Here is a 20,962-nt window from a genome sequence, read left to right as displayed (position 1 = left end):
GGCTTTGAACATGTATGAAAGGCTGTGTATTAAGTATTGTGAAAATGAGCTTCCGCGACTTTTCTTCCAAGTACCCAAATTAGTCAATACCTTTGATCTTAATCTCACTGTGCCTCTGTTCTGCATAAAGTAGGTATAATAATAACCTCTCATCTCACAAGGATATTTTGAATATAAATGTAGTAATGTTTGTGAAACACTCAGACACTGCAGTGATGAACATCAGAGAGAAGTCTGTTTTCAGTTCAGATTTTCAATAATGTTTGATAAGTAAGTTTTGGGGACACAAAATGAGGAAAGTGTGAAGTTTTGAATTTGGTAAAGAGCTAATATCCGTGAATTAAATTAACTTATCAAAAGAAACTCCTGTTCAAACTAATACACATCATAATGTCATTAAAAATTGCACCATAATGCATATGTAGAAAGCGGCTGAACTAATGCTGTTATGATTTATGATCACAGTATAGTTCTTTTGATGTATACTTCCTATGTAATTAATAGATACCCCAGAATTTCTGCGTGGGAAGGATTCATGACGTAATACTCAGATCCTTGCTTGTAGTTCAGCTTAAAAGCAGGGGTAATGTGATGGATACAGGCATCAATCCCTAAGTTACAAAGGGTGAGGGGTACAGAAGGATGTACTCTTTTCAGTTAATTGTATGATGCTAAATTTTGGCTTGCTGGAATGAAGGAGAATCTTGCCATCAAGTCTCACTGTGAAAGGAATTTCATTCAATTTGCTTTATATAAATACCCCTATTCAGATAAGTTAAATCTTTATGTAGGAAAACAAAATATCACCCAACTGTTAGCTTTGTAAAATTACCTATGTTGTATTTGTTTAGAAGGAGCATTTTGGGGAAAAAGTATTCTTTTTTTTTAGTTGATTCTGTGATTTTTAAATAATAAATTATAACAAAATAATATTTCATTTTTGCTTGAAATGGTTAGTGTCTCATTTTGAACATGGTGTCAATACCTAACTTATTTAATTTATAACCTCATTTTAACTATTTCTTTACTTCATTTTATGTGATTCAGATTATAAAATCTCCAAATCTCAAGAAAAGAACAGGAAGTTTTAGAATTTTTTTACCAAAATAAAATCACAGAAATGGGAAAAAACCCCAGTATAAATTTCTTTTTATAATTCAGTTAAGCTACAATTGAATATATATAAAAACTAATCAGTATACTATAATTGAAGAGATATTTTTGGACCGATGTACCAGCTGGTATCACAGATGGTACAGATGGCATAAAGCTCTTTAATGGGACAAAGATAATGTGTTGGCACAATGAAAGTTGAGTATATGAACATGTGATTTTTTTTTCTCATTATACACTGTCTAAGCAGTGTAATTTTAATTGATACACAATTGATACATTTGTATTCCACAAATTGGGTAAATACTAAGATTAATACTTTGCAGTCAATGATATCAGTATAACCTCAGGTTGTTCTCAAAAATCTCATATGCCATAGTAGGCAACAATTTATTAAACATGGCAGTTTGAAAGAAAGAATTGCAAAGCAAGTTTGATATTATGTAGCCTACCTGATGGGATTAATGGAGAAATTTATGGAAAGATCTGAATCACTCATAAAGGTTTTATTCAATGAGCTTTCAATATTGGCATAGACACGGCAAGAAGTATGATAGCAGTATCGGCAGTGAACAATCTTGTCCTGTTGCTTGGCACCACTGAGCAGAGCCTGGCTCCATCCTCCTGACACCCTCCCTTCAGATACTGACAGACATTGATGAGGTCCCTTCTCAGCTGTGTCTTCTTGAGGCTGAACTGGCCTGGCTCCCTCAGCCTGTCCTCCTAACAGAGGTGTTCCAGCCCCTTAATCATCCTCACAGCCCTCTGCTGGACCTGTTCCAGGAGCTCCATGTCTCTCTTGTACTGAGGAGCCCAGAACCGGACACAGCGCTCCAGGTGCACCTCACCAGGGCTGAGTAGAGGGGCAGGATCACCTCCCTCAACCTGCTGGCAGTGTTCTCCCTGATGGACCCCAGGGTACCACTGGCCCTCTTGGCCACAAGGGCACCGCTGGCTCAGGGCTGCCAGGTCCTTCTTTGCGGGACTGCTCTTCTGTGCTGGTGGCATGGGGTTATTCTTCCCCAGGTGGAGGATCTTGCATTTGCTTTTGTTGAATTTCAAATGGTTCCTTTCTGCCCAGGTCCTTCTGATTCCTGAAGTGGCCACCTAACAGAGACTAGACAAGAGTAAGGGAATAAAGGTGGGTATTTATTTGAAGGGCCTTCAAAGGTACCCCCTGGGGAGCCAGAGGCTAGTGCCAAGATGGGCCCCCAGATGGACAGCCGGTCACGAGTTCTTCACACTTTTATAGGTTTGCTTCATTTGCATATCAGGCTTAATTCTCCAATTAAAGCTTCAGTTAATGATGTCGTTTCCCCAAGCTCACCCCCCTCTTAAAATGTTGGTTTACACATTTTGGGCCTAGGATGGTCTGAGTGTCCTTGGAGAGCAGGCCCAGAGAGGCTTTGTTATGTCTACCCAGCATGAGAGAGCAGAAGTTAACAGGCTACAAGAAACTTCAGAGTTACCCACTGGGCAGTACAGGATTTGAAAAATATGGAAGTTAAAACCTAAAGCATCACTTCTGAAGGGCTGCACAGCACTCAGGGGTATTGGCCACTCCTCCCAGCTTCATCTCATCCATGAACTTGCTGAGGAGGGATCTGGACCTTCATCCAAGTCACTGATGAATGAATTAAACAGTACTGGGCCCAGTATTGAATCTTGGGGGACACCACTAGTGATAGGCCTCCAACTAGATCCCGTGCAACTGAATACAACTCTGGGATCTCCTGTCCAGACAGTTTTCAAATAATCCCACTGTCCACTCCTCCAACCCACACTTCCTGAGTTTACCTATGACAGTGGTGTGATAGTGTTGAAAGCCATGCAAAAGTTGAGATGGACAATATTTGCTGCTCTTTCACATCAGCCTCTGGATCTTGTGATTGAAATAAAGCCAGCAAAAGCTATTTGGTTGGGATAACAAGTTGCTTCATTCAGTCACCAACCCAGAATAAAAATGGTATAACTTAAAGCCCCAAAGGAAAACTTGTGAAGGAAGACAATGCCTCAGGCCAGGGCAAACTCTGCTGGGTTCTTGATTGATCAAGAGCTGCAACATTCCTCTAAAGGGCCATGAATGAAGACATATCCAAAATATGGCCTTCTCACAAGTCCTCAAAGTTCTAATGCAAAAAGGAGAATTTTCTTGTCTTCTTTCAGTATCATAAAGCCCATTTATCCATTTTTGATCAGATCATTAAAATGGCAGCTCTTTTATATCCCAGTCTTGTAATTTTGAAATAATAATAACAATATTGAGCTTATGAAATATCTCATAATAAATGATCATAAACTTAATGGATTTGTAGAGCTGGTATATTATGTAAGTGATTTCAACTTGTATGAAAGTCCTTCACAATTATGTGAGGCACTACAATTCAGTGAGAGGTTGATTCTTAGACAGCAATTAAATTCTTGATTTCTGGGTCATTTTTTTGTATAAACACATCTGGCTTCTTCTCCACAGTGTCTATACTGGCTGTTAAAATTGTCCTACAGTTGTACTTTCTCTGGCTGTCAGTTTGTGATTGCGTAACATACAGTTTACTTCGCACTAGGATTGGAGATTCTGAAGATTTGGGAACTGCAGATAAAATTGATGCAAGGCTTTGTCCTTTGATCCACCGGTCCACCCACACAATAGACTGTCCTGCCGTTGCTGAAGGAGTCACCTTCTGCGTGACATCTCAAACTGAGTGGTTACATTTTTGGTCACAGTAACCACCAGGGTACCATAGTCCTGTTTCTAAGGATAAGATACAGATGAAATTTTTTGAGCAATTTTTAGGTTTGATCTTCCTTAAGATGAACTAGAAGTAAAATTTAAAACTTACTGAATTTTAACAGAACAGGGACATACATCAGTGTGTTTCAGTAGCTCATAAAATAATTTGAAGTTAACTATAGAATGTAGCATCTGTTGTCACAGCAGAAGTCTGATTGTCAGCTGCCTTTCATTGCATTAGGCTCTTGGAGAATTGTGCAGGAAATGATTTATTCTTTTTACTTAATGTCACTTATAGGAATATTCTTAACTTTTCTCGGAGAAGTGCAGGTGCCTTTGTTCTTGCCTCTGCCTGCTGCACAACAGAGCTTCTGAAAATTGAGTAAAAAATCTGCCAATTGAGAAATAACATTTAAACCCCTCTTTATGCCAGAAATAAATTACTTCACTAAGGAAAAAACTGTGAGGAAATGAACCTTTTGCATTTCATAGACATTGACTCTCAGCTTTTCTAAACACCTAGCAATGCTCTATGGGATCCTCGGGGTGAATTTTCTAATCATTTTGAGTTATCTTAATTTCAAGTTTTATGAAGATTTTCAAGTTCCAGCTAGAAGTTTTATACATTTACTTTTCATTAATTTAGTAAATGCTGTCATTTTCTAGATTTTTTCCAAGTAAAATACTGATTATCAAAATACTGTATGAGTTCATAAATTCATATATTTCTAATTATTCCATAAAAAGCAGTCATTGCCAGAGAAAAAACATGCCCACTTACATAGGCAAGATAATGAGATATTTCCCCCAAGTAATATTTTTGGATCATTATCATGTCCTATTTTAGTAAATTAAATGTCAAAAGGATGTAATAAAGCAGTCATATTTGAATTAATTACATAAGCTGGAAGTATCAGAGCACTATGCTTTGGAAAAGTTCGATAGTTCCACTTACATTTTTTTCTTATCATATAAATATTCTTTCAATTTTGTGCAGCTTCTGCTGTAATGGCTTATCTAAAATACAATAGTTGGTTTGGAACTATAAAAATATATTAAAAAGGGACAATTAAAGTTTATGGACTTGTAATGAGCAAATTTTTTTAATGTGCAAGTATGTGTTCTGATGTTTTTAAGGTAAAATATTCACTGAATATATGTTTCCCTGAGACATGTAAACTAAGAACAGAATTTCTTCTTTCACTCGATCAGCTTAGGAGTGAAATGTGGGTCAAACCACAGAGATGGATATATAGGTATTTGTTAGTTATCTGCTTGATCATCACCATACAGACATACCAGGAGTCCAGCTCTTTTTCTGGGCAGTGATGAATTATGCAGAGATATCATAACTGAGTTAACTCTGCAGTGGGAAATATGCAAGTGCTCATGCAGGACCTTCCCTCGGCTAATTAGCCAACTAAGCAATGCTAACTATAGCAGGCATTATGCCATGTAAGCAGAGCTGCACTGCTTCTGAGACACAGCTACTGCCTGTACACAATGCTATTTTTGGGAACAGTGAACTTCTCACCGCTTATTCAGAATGAACTGCATGCATCTAGCTCCCCCCTGGAGTGCAGAGGAAAGAAAGCTGCTTCAAACGACAGAAAAACTTAAAAGAGACAAATGGCATTCACCTATGGATGGGGTCTCCTGGAGGTATGCACAGAGTCTTGTCAATAGCTGCTGAGATTGGCCTCGGTGGCAGATCTGCCAGGCTGCCACTTGCTCAGTGAGTGTGAGCAATCTGGTTTTTTTCCTGTCATCTCTAAAACTGGATACCTCCCTACAAATTTGGAAAGAGAGGCACCGCAGCAAGTGTCCAAAGAAATCTCATTCTTTTCATATAAATAGCATTACTGAGACATTAGTAGTGACTGTGCTTGTGGCTGTGAGTAGAGATCTGAAAACAGCCAGATATTAGTTCTGGTGGTTGATCCAAAACTACTGGGAAAGCATCGTTTGAGATTGATAGAACTGCTTAAGGTACCCCAAAGATATTGGCAATGACACCAAGTGTGTGATGTGGTTGTCATACTGGAGGGAGGGGATGCCATCCTGAGGAAGCAGGACAGGCTTGAGAGATGGGCCCATGTAAATGTCATGAAATTCAAGAAGGCCAAATGCAAGGTTGCCCAGAGAGGCTGTGGAGTCTCCTTCACTGGAGATATTCAAGAAGTGTCTGGACACAATCCTGTGCAATGTGCTCTAGGATGGCCCTGCATGAGCAGGGAGGTTGGACCATGTGACCCACTGTGGTCCCTTCCAACCTGACCCATTCTATGATTTTGTGATTGTGTCCTGCATCTGGATCAGGGCAATCCCAAGCAAAAGAACAGGCTGCAAGGAGAATGGATTGAGAGCAGCCCTGAGGAAAGGATTTGGGATTGTTGGTTGACAAGAAATTCAACACGACCCAGTAATGTGCGCTCGCAGCCCAACCGCGTCCTGGCTGCATCAAAAGCTGCGTGGCCAGAAGGTCAAGGGAGGTGATTCTGCCCCTCTGCTTCCCTCTGATGAGCCCTCACCTGGGGTGCTGCCTTCAGCCCTGGGAAACCCCAACATAAAAAAAACATGGACCTGTTGGAAGGAGTCCAGAGGAGAGCCACAAAGATGATCAGAGGGCTGGAGCACCTCCGCTATGAAGACAGGCAGTGAGAGTTGGGAGCATGAAGACGCAACCTTCCAGTACCTAAAGGGGGCTACAAGAAAAGCTGGAGGAAGACTTTTTACAAGGGCATGTATTGATAGGACAAGGGAGAATGGCTTTAAACTGAGACTAGGTTTAAATGAGAAATAACGGAGATTGTTTTTATGATGAGGGAGGGGGTAAGGCACTGGCCCAGGTTGCTCAGAGAAGTTGTGGAAGGCCCATCTCCAGAAGTGTTCTAGGCCAGGTTGGGTGGGGCTCTGAGCATGCTGATCTAGTGGATGGTGGGAGGGTTGAAATTAGAGACTTTTTAAGATCCCTTCCAACCTAAAACATTCAATGAATTCTTTTTTTTTTTTTTCATTTTTAACAGCTAGGAAAACTGATGTTTGGTACAAAATACAAGTTAAAATACGAGAGCTCCAAATAGCATAACTTGGGTTTGTTCCTGTATTGTGAGAAAAAATAACTGATGTTGATATAGAGCCACAAAATCTTTCAGGTGAATGAAATAATAATTTACAGGTGAAAAATATTCTGGATAATTTTTTTTTTCCAGCTATGGCAGTCAGCCTCTCTAAGAGAAGAAAATGTTCTTAGAAGCTCTTTTAGAGCAGTTGTAATGAGTGGGTGGTAGGAGTACCAAAACTGCAGTTATTCAGGGTAAACCACGCTCAGAAAAGGTAATTAAAAATAATTCTCCTTCATACTAAGGTGTATCATGATGTTAATGCATCCCTTAATGAATTAGATACACACTGCTTTTTCCATACCTTTTTTTACTGAGTTGTAGTTCATTTATCATCTTCAGGAAAGCTCTGGCACATTTTTCATCTGGTCAGCGAATTTGGAAAGAAATTAATGGATGCAAATTATGATTAATAACTTAGTTACCCTGCTTTTCTTTTTAAAGCAGCACCACCACAGAGCACACATTTAAAATGCCATGAAATCAGCAAGTAGTACTATACAAAATATATACAGAAAGTTATTCACTTGGGAAAAACTCATTCTGCAAACTAAAAATGCAATGAGAAATGTTCAGATAGGGCCTTTTGGCCTAAAACAACTCTCAAGTTTTGACAGAAGGTCCCACCATCTTAAAGGCTCTCTATGTCATTTGTTTCAAGCTCCGTGTCTTTAGTGATGTCAATAAGTGGTGTCCTCTGTGGCTCCAGTATCATCCTCTCCCACAGAAAATGACCTGCTTATCTCTTACCAACAGCTCTAAGATGATAAATGGAGTTTTTATGGAAATCTTGCACACGATAGTTCTGAAGACAGAAAGACTGTGTGGTAAAAGAGAGTCTTTTCAACTCTGAAAATGCAGTAAGAATTGTCCCTTCTGAAATATTCCCCTTCAGGAATATCAGTTTTTTGAAGTTGAGTCATTTTGCATTTCTTGAATGAAGAATGAATACACAGATGTTTAGGAGACGCTGTTGTTTAAGCATTCTTTGATTTTGGTAATAAATTCCACCTTGCATTGCTCATGAAGTGACTAATTTAAGAATCAATCAGACATCATATCAGGTTGTGTTTTTCAGAGCACTTCATGGGCTAATATAAAATTACATGGAGATATTAGATTCTTTATAATTAATGTCCTGTATATCTTGGCAGCATATTATTAAGAATCATCCATCTGGTTTCAGGAAAGGATAAATACAAAAGTAGGCCTGGTTAATGAATCAAAAGACCTACTCTATTTTTTAAGGTGAGACACCATCCCTGGTACGAAAAAGAATGGTAGTCGAAATATCCCAAATAATTTTAGTTATATCATATGAAAGAGAAGAAAAGAGGAACTTTTTTTCTGCTTCTGAAGGTATCAGCAAATATTCAGAATAAACTACACTGGGTTGGGAGGGTGCTCACTCCATACCTACTGAATACAAACTTCTTTTATTTGAGGGAAATAGAAAGAAGCCTAAAGAAGGTACAGGGACAACTCCTCTTAATTGACTTCTTTTGTGCCATTTTGCAATCTCATTAGCATGAAAAGGATTGGGCTTCTGAGATTGATGTTGGTCCTAATAAAGGGAAAACAATTTCATTTTCTTTCAATCTTTTTTAGTCTTTTGATAATTTGCACTTGACTTGTTTAGCAACTGAAATTCAAGATAAATATGAAAATAATCAAAGATGTATTTTATTTAATACCTTTGGGTTTTTTTACATCAATTACTGCAGAAAAATGACCAAAGGAAAATTTCTATTGGAGAATTTTTCTACTTTAGAACTGAAATTATGTAATACCTACAAAAATGCTCTCTTTAGGTTGATACAAAGGGAGAGGTCAAGAAATGTTCAAAGGCTTATTATTCTTCTTTTTATCAACAATAGATACCAAACATTCTGTTCCTCAGAATCAGAAGCTTTATTTTAATTCCTTTTATCTGGCTGGAGAAAGGTTAAAGGGAAAGATTAAGGCATTAAGATTTGTAAGAATTACGAGATTCTCTAAAGCATTTTCAAAGAAGCTTTATTTTTGGCTCAGCTGCATGATAACCCATCCCAACTTTTGTTCTGCTTTCAACTGAGCTATTTATACTTTGGAATTCACTGTGGACATTGCCTGGGGTTATTATTATTTTCCCTCATGGGTTTGTTTGTTTGCTGGTGGTTTTTTTTTTTTTTGAAACAACATTGATAATATTATTCAAGCATTTATTTTATGCTTGGGGTGCTTTAAAATGCTCTTTTTGCTTTCTCATTTACAGTAAGTGACAGTACGGTGAGCTTAATTCAGTGGAAGAAAATCTGTATCATACAAACCCAGAAAAGGAGGTGATATTTCTTGCAGCCTGAAGGAATGAGACTTGGCCTCTATTTCTCTTTTCAAAGTGAATTTAGGGAGCATGACAAGTGGCAGCAAAAACAGTACCAACACAAGTTTCATCCCTGAAACAGGATCCTATAGAAATGCAGCAGAAACACGTCTAGTGAAAGTGGTTGGCTGTGTGGAAAGCTACCCTGGGAATCTGAGCAGTGCTTCTAAAACGAGGGATTACTAAGAGATACTAGAAACTTGACCAGGTGCTGAATGGTGCAGACTTGTGTGATTCTAATTTCTCCTTTAGAGAGTTTAACTTTTCCACCAGTATTAACTGCAGTGATTTTTAGATCAGTACAAGGCCAAGAAGAAAATCTATGAATTGAAAGGAAACAGATCAACCACTGAAAAAAGACAGATTTTACTTTGTGCATCTTCTTCTTCTTTTTTTTTTTTTTATAATAAAGATTGACTTGTGGATTGAATTTTCTCATGGAATTTTGGTTTTGTTTTTATACAAGCCATAACTGATGCATTGAATTCCTTGCTGCAGGACAGAACTGGGGCCAAGGTCTCGGTCTTCTGCTAGCTTAAACCAGTTTTGAATCCAGGTGAAAAATCTGAGAGGCCGTTCATGTTGTGGCACACCAGTACTGTACAATTCATGCCCTGTATCATGGAAGAGGCACCAGCTTGAACCACGGGGCAAGGCAGAACATCAGGAAAGTGATAAGAACTGACAGATGATTTTATAGGTTGCTGGAGAAAATGCAAGTTTTTAGGAGATTAAGTTATTTAATTAAGGATTTGGGTTTGTTTTCTTTATTTTCCGGAGTTTATCATTCTCTGATGTGCTCTTTAATGACAGTCTGATGCAGACTTGAGAACAGCATGGTTCTCAGTCTAGTGAGAAAGCCTATCTCTTTTGGGAAATGGCCCATGTATTTTACTGCTTCGTAACTCTGATTTCCTATTGATTTTTTATGTTGGATTGCTTGTGGTTTAAGTAGAAGTTTCTCAGCTTTAGTTTAAAAGCTATTTAAGCCATGCTATTAACTAATGTACTTGTTATATCCTTCTTCCCCATTTCCTTGACATAAATTATACTTAGTTCATTCCAAATTGTTCATCTGCACTGAGCTATAAACTACAGGGCAGAAATTGGGTGTGAGTTAAAGAGAAACAACTTTACTGGAAAACATGTTATGTTAACAAATAACTTACACACAGACATCCCATCCCCATCCAAACCAAGCAGTGTTTTACAGCTGCAGCCAAGGAGGATAACAGGGCTCAGGCGTGCCTGGTGGACAAGCCTTTCAACAGAAGTGATTTTATCTTGGACTTAGCTACTTTTGGATAGGGGCACTTGTGATTAGGTTTTGTGGCTGAATGAACTTGGGGGAAATTTAGGACTCGAACATTCTGATAAAAAGTGGAGTGACATCAGTATTATCTAAAAGCAATCTATTTCAACTGCCTTAGGAATCTAGAGGAGAGTTTGAGGCAAATAAAAAGCGGCAGCCTCACCTTTGAGGGCCTTAATAGACTTGTGGAAGCAGCTTTACAAGTAGTGCTGTGAAAAAAGGATTTAAAGATAGAACTGTCACGATTTTTTAGAAGCATCTGCTACAAAAAGACTATAGAGCATACAAGAGCGGTGTGACTCAGCCAGAAACAAGGTGAAAGGCTGTTTTGAGTGAATGATCTGAGTTTTCTTCAAGGGATCTATAAGTGTTTTAACAGATAAGACCAGGGTGAAAGGATGGGACTGAAGCAGGTAAGTCTCTGCTACAGCAATTTACGCAGTTAAAAGGATTAAGTGTTCCTCTTTTTAGTACACAGAGAGGACCTTTAAATTTTATTTGAAATGATACTGTCCAGTTGCAGTTTACACTGCTTTTACCAGAATGAAAGCTGATCTGTGTTAAGCTATCACCACCTAGTGGTAACAGAGAAATGGTAATGGCAACAACCCCGTGGAAATTTTTTCAAGTATTTTTGTTAGCGGTTGTGCTTTCATTCTTTCAAGTATTTTTGTTAGCTGTTGTGCTTTCGTTGGTGTTGTGGAATATGCAGAAGCAAGACTGATGAACTCTGATAGAAAACAAGTTAATAAAAGTGGCAGTAGTCCCTCACCAGGTTAATTTTTTATGGCTCCCTTTTCTGTGTTGTATGATAGCTTGTTAAGGAGTAGTTAGTTAATAATTTCTCTCTTAATAGTATTGCTTGTAGATGCAATTAGCTAGTGTGCTACTTTATTATTCTGCCTGCTTTTTGATTTATTGTAAATGAATTGTTGATGTTTAAAGGAAGGTGAGGTTTATTTTATATGAGGTGAAAAGGGTTTTTTTAAATGCAGCTGACTACATTTTATAACTGCTCTGCACTGAATTGATTATATATTGTTTGATGTATATGCATTTGATACAATGCTTAAAAAACACTTTGACTTTTTAATAAAAATAACTTTCAGTAGTATGTGGTTGCTTAATTATCATATCAGAATCAGCAGGTATATCACTGATAGCTTTCATGTTTTTGCTTTGATTTGTGTCTACATAGTTTAGGGTAAATTACCATGCTTCCAAACCATATTGGCATGTCATTGAGCCACAAAACACTATGTCTGCAGAGCTTTGTGCTGTGCCATATTGAGATACTTGAGCCATCGGGTACACCTCATGAGGTACTGCACTAAGCCAAGCCAGCGTGCCTGAAAGAAGAAGCAAGATAAAATCCTGTCCACTTCACAGCCCAGAAGTGTCCTTCTTGAGCACTGTCTTAGTGAACTGGTCAATCCAAAAGTGCAGCACTGACTGACAATTTTTCCATGTTTATGTCCACACTGATTGTGTTCACTGCTCCCCAAACAGTGTACATAGTGTCTTCTTGGAGGGGCTTCTGCTTCTTTATAGTGTCTGTCAAAACTTGAAAAATTTATTTTCCCTTTTTGTATGTTTCTGAAAAAAGAGATATGTTTTTTTAATCATCTTAAGTACTGGGATGGCTGCTGAGAACCAGAAAGAAATGTGATCTCTGATCTCTTTTTATAAATTCTTCTAGAAAAATAACAATATTGATGAAAGTCATCAGTAGCTTTAAACTTTCTTAAGTTTTTAGAACATAACTGATTTACAAATTTCATATCTTTTGTCTTTCTTTCAATTTTATTGTTAGATTTGTAGTGTAAATCCATATATTATGTAAATATTCAGATATGTTACATAGGTATGAAATTGACTATTAAAAAAGTGAGAAATAACAGATTATGGTCCAAGTGCACAGACTAAGCACACAGAAGTTATGTGCTGTACCTCAGATTAAATGGCAACTTTGTTTCTTTTAAGTGGAAATAGATAGAATGATTTTTTGATGAATGTGTACAAAAAATTACATTCCACTAGTAAGTTGTTTTCTTTGACTACAAATTGTAGGTGTTTTGCTGCATTGTTAGACCAAGCAATTTTTGACAGCATTTTCAGGAAGGTTTCCTCTGGTAACTCTTCTCTTCTGACCCTTTGCTCTGAATTTTAGACTTATCAGTAGTGTGAATAAAACTGTGGCTGCTTGGTTGGACACCCCTTAGGGTTTTCAGTGTAATCCACCTGACATTCCTTTTGTAAACAAAAATCTTTACATTAACGAGGAGGTCTAATACGATTTTTAAAAAATTTTTTTTTCAAGTTTAAAATTACCAGTATTCTCTAGGCGAAGATTTAATCAAATCCAGTAGTGTTTTGGAAAACTAAAAGAAGAGGGTAGGAAAAAATCTGTGTACTATGTCTGAAATGATTTCTTCTGAATATCTAATGAAATTTTTCAGTTCAAATCCAGTTTTATGTTGCTAGTTTAGACAAAATGGTATAATGTGGTCTTTATCTCTGCCCTCCTCACTTTCTTTTTCTAGTACTGATTACGAATATGAAGGGACTGTAATGTTTTTAAATGATATGTTGTTCTTTAATGTCTTAGTATTTTTGAATTAATTTATTTATCAAATGAATTAGGATACTCTCCATCTTTTGAGAGTTTTATCTGCTGTCATGATGCAAAGTGGAAATTTGAAGAGGAAGCAAAATGTGTTTCGGCATATTACTGTGCACATGGGCTTGTGTCTCACCGTGGGAGTGCTTCTCATGGCACCAGTTACATTACACTGCATTCCCCCTGAGGGAATGAGACTGGTGTGCTGATACACACAGTCAGCAGGGAGCAGATGAGGACAAGACATGTTCATGCCTGCTGGAGATGCCAGTGGTGGCTTGGCATCATACTAAAGGCAGGAAGAAGGGACTTAATTATTTTATTTTATTTAATCTCTGGACAAGTTTTGACTATCATTTGGATCCAGGTATCAATAATGTTGCATTACAGTTTGGACTTGATATTACAGATTAGCCTTACTCCTAGTTTTCTTCCCCAGCATCAGGAACTTTCATCAGGGACTGCGCTGATAGGACAAGAAGTAATGGATGCAAGCTGAAAGAACTTGGGAACTTTAGGTTAGATATGCAGAATAAATTCTTCACTGTGACAGTGGTGAGGTACTGGAATAGGTTGCCCAGAGAAGCTGTGGATGCCCCACCCCTGGAAGTGTTCAAGGCCAGGTTGGATAGGGCCCTGAGCAACCTGGTCTAGCAGAAGGTGTTCCTACCCATGGCACAGGAGCTGGAACTACATGATCTTTAATGTCCCTTCCCACCCAAAACATTCCGTGATTCTGTGAACATTGTCATGTGCTGACTACACATTTGAATTCATTTGTTCTCCTTTGATCAACCTAAATGAATCCTTTCTCTATTTTTCTGTGTTTCTTTAACGAAAATAGTAGAAATATAACTATCAGCTGTGTCTTACCATGTTTGCCACAATTTTGTAATCTCCTAATCTCTTTCTTCTCATCTGTGATGCCTCTCAAGGCCCTGTTGTACGCTTGTAAATCTGCCTCAGTAACTTCCAACAGAGCCAAGAGGGGCAACTTTATTGATATCTCCTGTGCTCAGTCTGCCTGATGGCACTGATGATAGTGAAAGGTATGTGACTGAATGATAGAAGGATCTGTGTAGTAGAAGAGCCTCTCTCCATGTTCCGGTTTGGCTGAATTTAGAAATACATCCTCTGAGAGAAGGCAGGTTAAAGCCAGCCCTCCCCCACCAGGTTTGGGAAAAAATAAATTTTCCTCAAAGGAAAGTGAAAGAGATAAAAACTATTTATTTAACAAACACACAGGAAAAGGATAATAATGCTAAATAATAAAACCTCCTGCTCTGCTGAGAGAAACCTGGGGGGAAATTCAGAGTCCTTCCATAGATATCTCTCCCCCTTCTTGGAGCTGGGACGGGGTGGTGGGCCCACCTCCAGGGCCAAGTCCTGGGTGGAAAGTCCTCCCAATGTATTCTGATGTTGAAACAGTCCAGCAGAGAGAAAAGGAAAAAAACGAAGTCCAGGAAAACAAAAGTTCAACTCTCCAGAGGAAAAGGAGCTGAGGTAAAAAAAACTGCCGAAAGCTGGCTGGAAAGAAAAGCCAGCCGGGTGCTTCCCTTCCCTCTCGCTCTCCTGCCACAGCTGAAAAAAAGTCTCTATCTCTATGTGACCTTGAACAAGCTGCAAACTGCGTTGAAAAAGTTTTGCTCAGTTTTTCCTCCCCCTTCTCAGGCTCAGTTTAAAGGCATAGAAAGGCACAAAAATTAATTTCGGGGCATAGGGCAGCGATATGGGATACACATCATAAAGTCACCCCAAGACACTCCATCACACTGAAATGAATTAATTTGTCCTTTACAAATGGCAAGCTGTAAGAATGTAAACAGGCCACATATGATGATTACTAATACAGCTATAAATTGTACTGGCAGTACCCCAAGTTCTTTGTGAAAGTTGGAACTCACTTAGGAGCAATCGAACAGGGAAGAGTCAGGGAGGTCTGGCTCCTGAATGTTATGGGTCCTAAGAGGGAGAGAGCTATTTCTATTAGAGTGCAAGTATTCAGTGAAAGACTAGGCTAAGGGATAAGAATGAATGACTAAAACAGCTTTCCATGAGTGAACTTCTAATTCTCTGATATTTTATTAATTAATGGCTTTGCTTGCAGGAGCATACTTTCTCAAAAGAAGTGACCAAGTAAATGTCCTTTGTTCTGGAAACAGAGCACAAAATTTAGGTCAGTATACAGAAAAAGAAAGCCCTTTAGGTGGCACCCCTTAGTAAACTCTCCTATTGAAGTTGCTATAATTCCATCTGATGTCTTGAGCGAAAATGCTTCTGTAAGGGTAATTGTCTGGTCTACTGCTCTCATTTTTTGTTGCTTTTAGTGATTATATGAGTTTTCACAACAAATATTGGCTGTGTAGTCTGTCTACCCAAAGTGTGATAGGTAAGATCCAAGCTGCAGAAATCCTCGAATAAATCCAACCTTTGCCTAGAAAGCACCATGTTCACTCCAATGCTTTTAATTTCTATTGCTTCTGAGTTGTTATGATGGAGAGGTCTATTGGATTTTTTTTTCTACAGAGAGATCTGTTTGATTTAAAAACTGAATTGAAATTGTTAATGCAAAGCAATTAAAACCTTTTTTTTTAGTTTGTTTTTAATAGCTTTTTACAGCAAGCAAGACCTTCAAGCTTATTGGAGGAGCAGGGTTTACTGGTATTAAGCTGAAATGTTTTGTGTTGTTATCTGTTGAGCCCAAACCTGGTCTTATTTTTGTCCAGACAATGCCTTACTATTGAAAAATGCTTGGCACTTTAACACGCTGTCTGTGAGAAATTTTTCCTGCAATTTTATTTGAACTTACTACCAATTCCTCTTCTCCACCTATTTTCAGCTTGGGGAAAGGTTTTCTGAGTCCATCAGAGTCTGAAGGGTGATACTTGTGTGACTAGTAGAAAGGTAGAATATCCCCTGAAGAGGTTAAACAATAAGAGTGAGAAAGAAGCCTTTTCAGAGGCTTTCAGGATAAAGAAAGCAAGCAGAATTGTACCCAGTCCCAAAAGTTCTGCATTGATGACCATGAACGAGGCTTACCTTGGCGCTTTTGACACTTTCAACGCTCAGGAGTTTTGTTTCTTTTTTATTCGTCAAGGAGCTAGTTATTTCAGTTCATATCTGCTAGGTCTCACTTTTTCCTTAAAAGAAAGCTGAAACTTCTTACAGTTTAGACATTGCTTTTACTGGAGAGATTATTGGCATGTCTTGGGCCAGTGAATGTTTAGGGTGACGCTTTTCTTTGAAGGACCAGCTGTGTTTGGGAGATCTGAATCAGGAATGTACATGGTCATCCCTTTTTAGGCTCTATTGACTAAACTCCTACTGGGGCTGGGATACGTAACCGATAAGTTGAACACTTGGAGCTTAACAGCATGTGCCCTTACAGGCACATAGTTCCAATATGTAACTCTCATGTATTTAAACCCACCAAAACTCTGGTAAACGTGAACTATGGTAGTTTGCAGAAACACACTGTGTTTATGTGTGGGCAGAAATATTAAATTAATTGTATTGATTAAAAGCCTACTGTTCATATTCTGATAAGAAAAATGAAGTTCTGGTAATGTATGATAATAACTTTATGTTAACCTTCCAGCCTTTGTGAGTAGACTTAAAAAAAAAAAGTTGAAAATCAAAATCTTTATTCAGAACACATATTAATCTTATAAAGATAATTTTAATATTAACTTCTAAGCAGTGATGAAGGATTGGATGAATTGCTAGCCCCTTGAGTCCCAAATCACACTTATTTTTGTCTGGATTTTTTTTCCCCAATAAAGTTGACTTCAGTATTTGATACAAAATTTATTCTTTTTTTCATCCATGGTTTTTTTTTTTTCCTAAGCTTTCAGGTGTTTTCTTCATTGCTAGCCTCTTGAAATCCAGCAGCATGAAGAACTGGTTAGAATCACATGTAGATTTTTATGGAGAGTTTTAATATTTTCATGGTATTTTCCACTGTTTTGCCAGAGTAGACAAGTACAAACCAAACAAGCCTGCCTTTTGCTTAAATCTGTGTACGTTAGACTATGCACAGCAGCAGATATTTCTGAATAATAGCCTCAAGAACAGAGATTATATGCCTCATCAGCTGCTTGGCTTTAAGTTGTATTTATTCTGTGGTTGTGGGATGCTTTGGCAGATAACTGTTACTCTATTTTGTGAGTTCTTACGGTTTTGCTTGTTTTTCTACTGCAAAGCTGCAACCACTGGCAAGGTTCATACCATTTGTTGTTTTCCTCTCATTCCAGAACAAAGCCTTATTTTAGTACCTTTTAGGACACCAAAAATCAGTTGTTAGCATAGAGCTGTTTTATGGTACAGCACAATCCAAACAGCAAGTGACAGCTTCCAAGGAGGCATCCAAATATGAACCTAATATCCTGTGCTCCTGTAAGTACCTGGTGCTAAGGTGGTGGTGTGTGTTTGCTTAAGCAGCCATCATTTTTCCAGAATGGAGAAACCCATCCTTTGGAAGTGAGGCGGGAAAAACATCCTTCTGCATATTTTTATTACAATTTTCTCGAGTGTGTACTCAAGTGAAGGGTTCAGACTCACACCTCTCTCTTACATATTAAGTATATCCACTGACTAGAGACTTAGCACATGCAGAAACTGTCCTACTGTTAGTTTATTTCATGTACATTCTATTAAACAATTCTGTAGCCTTGACTTTTGCAGTCAATCCAAAAAGCCTTGGAGGTACGGTACAGCCCATCTCAATTGAAGTACTGTCCCTTCCCCTCTCTTCAAATCATCCTGAAGTATTTTTTTCTCCCAAGTGTGTCCTGCTTCAGAATTGCATTCACAGGACCAAAGAAGTTTCCAAAACTTTCTCCTCTTTATCCTTGACTCTCCTCACTCAGTTCCTGCAAAACTGGCTTCTTTTTCTGCATCTGAGGAGAATTTTGAAAGCTGCATGTTCGATATACTGACAGGACTGATTTGCAAGTTGGATGACTGAGATTAGATGGGGGCAAGGGAGGAATAGGTATGTGGCAGGAGTAATCCCAGGGAATCGTAGCTCCTGTCTTCAGTACTTGCTTAACCCATGAGAGCAGTAACATTAATCCCCAACCCCTTCAATCTCTGTATCATTATCTTTCGTTCCACTTTAAAAGGATTCTGAGCATTAATACATCCTGTGAGCGTTTGTAGACTGAGGTTTTGCCCATTACTACATTTGTCTTCCAGAAGAGTCACAGTTTGTTACACAACTATTACTTTGGGAGGTTTCTTAAATTATGTACTCATGTAGTCAAGAGTCTGAGTAATGACACCTCTATAGATATAACGGTTTGGGTAATCTTGTTAATATGCATAATGGGCTTCTTCAGTAGAAATCGAAAGTCAGATAGGAATAGTTTCAAAGGAGTCATTAATGCCTTAATGTGTTAATGCTCCATGCATAATGGTGTTCCTCCATAGTCACTGACAGGCATCATAATGGTCTTAGTACAGAAAAATGGATGTAGCTCCTCTTCCATTTTATTCCAAAGTCATACCTCTTCCTCATGTGAAACTACACAGTAAGACTAAAAAATTGTGTGACAACTGAGATCACAGGTAAGGTATAAAAATGCACAAGATGTTCACAGGTGTGTTGGAGCAAAACAAAAGCTTTCAAAAGGCTGCAGCCTAATAGTAACTGAAATGTGGAAAAGTTGTGGAGTTGAGCTACATTAATTTTGTTCTTATTTTTGTTGTAGATTTGTAACATGACAGTGCACACAAATAAAAGCAGGGTAATTTTTTACCTTATTATCTGAGAAAAAAGGGAGAAACAATCTGAGAAACAATGTTAAATAGAGAACATTGAATTGATAGCATCAAACTTCTTATCTTGCATTTAAAACATCAAAATATATAAAATACTAAAAATGTAGGGTATGTTTAATCAGTATTTCTAAAGAAAGCATCATCAGGTTTCTCTTTTTGTACGTGAGAGATCAAAGATCATTATACTGGAGACCAGTACTCCATCCACTCTTACCTCTCTTGTGCTCAGCCCCAGTCTAACATTTACTGTGAAAAGTGGAATTATTTGAATGAGAGAGAAAGAATGACTCCTCAAACCAGCCTGATAATTTTATGGCTAGAGATTTTGCTTGTGTGGAAGAAATGTGGATTGAAATTATTGTCCAAAGGAGGCAGAGAAGTGATGTTTTAAGTCTACTTCCCGTTTAGCCATTGGCATACTTGCCTCTTACAAAACAGCTCCTTGATGTTCCTACAAATCATTAATTCTTCCAGTGCATGCCTCTATAAAAATAAAATAAGTTTGTAAAATGAATAGCAACAAATTTCTGGAGTCAATGAAGTGAAGTTGCCAAGCTTGCCAAACTGCAAAGTTGTGAAGTTGCCAAACTGCTCATTATGGTGCATAACTTCTTGCTTAAACTGACTCCAGTGCCAAAGGAATGAGAGAAAGTAAAAACAGTCTTTAAAAACATACAGAAATTACAGACTAATAAATCTGATATATAGAACAAAAATGTGGAAGTGATTAGATTAATAAAATTGTGCTGCAAAAGGAAAGAATAAATGTTATTTTATAGAGAGAAATTGCACACTAGGGCATTAATTAGGGTAGAATTTAGGGTAGGCTTTCAGAATTGCTAGAATTGATGGAAGTATAATAAACACTTGAAGAAATTTTAGATAAATTTTCTCACCAAATAGTTTTAATGGGATAACAGGAAAGGTGCACTTCTAGACTGGTAAGAGACTAAATAAAAGAAAAAATGGGATAAGAATTAATAGGAAGAGATAGGAAGAGATGATTTTTCACATTAATAAATTAGCAAGTCTTAATAATTAGAAAGTTAAAAAAAAGAATAAAATTACTAGTAATAAATGTAGAGTATGCAAATGGGTAATGTATGTATTCAGAATTGGACACTCAGTCCTGTTTGTGTATATACCCTTGGGAACGTGGATGGAAAGGAAAAATGTATCAAAATATCACCGATGCTGTTCATAAATTCTCTGCCTACTTCTTTCAGAAAGGGCATATTGTGGTTTTTTTTTTTTTTTTGAATGGGATGGCTTTCGTGTGAGGAGAAATTAAAAAAACTTTAGAATATGGTTTGGAAAACAAATATCAAGATAATCAATGGACACTGGCATATAAATGGAGAAAGGAAAAAGGAAAGGAAATAGGGAAGGTTGTCCAAGTCTTCCCAAGGATAGAGAAGTCAGGGAATAACTCGTGAAAGTATTAAATGCTAGACATAAACAGTTTTTCACACAATGCTTAATTAAATACAGTTCACATCTGCTAACAATATTACTGATAACTTCAAAAGACATTAGATAAGTTCAAGTAAGAAAAATGCATTCAGTGCTATTGAAAACAATGATTTACTAAAGCTCTGCTTACCCTTAAGACACAGGTAACTGATGATGGAAGGCTACACAAGGAGAAGTAATGCTCATTATTTGCCCCGATTTCTCTTTTGAAACCTAACATGGAGATCTTTGATCAAGTACCTCTAATTTTATAATTCTTAATATTTTCATCATAGATGTGCTTACTCTGTCTTGCAAGTGACCTTCTGTTTACTTATTAATTCGTCCAGGTCCAGGAAAGGGGTTCCAGTTGAAGGTGTGAAGCCATACGCTTGAATAACTTGCAGTTCCTTGGCCCCTCTGTGTTGTGTATCTGGGTATATTTGGAGATCTGCTTCTGCCTGGAGAT

General features: G+C 37.8%; 1 protein-coding gene across 4 annotated transcripts in view; it reads left to right on the top strand.

Moving 5' to 3' along the window:
• KCNIP4 (potassium voltage-gated channel interacting protein 4) overlaps positions 1 to 20,962 on the top strand; it is a 401,922-nt gene that overhangs the window by 54,466 nt on the left and 326,494 nt on the right. The gene's annotated exons all lie outside the window — the stretch shown is intronic.

This window comes from Corvus moneduloides, chromosome 5 (genome assembly GCF_009650955.1).
Source record: "Corvus moneduloides isolate bCorMon1 chromosome 5, bCorMon1.pri, whole genome shotgun sequence".
Classification (NCBI taxonomy): domain Eukaryota; kingdom Metazoa; phylum Chordata; class Aves; order Passeriformes; family Corvidae; genus Corvus; species Corvus moneduloides.
This window is presented reverse-complemented; position numbering and strand designations above follow the sequence as displayed.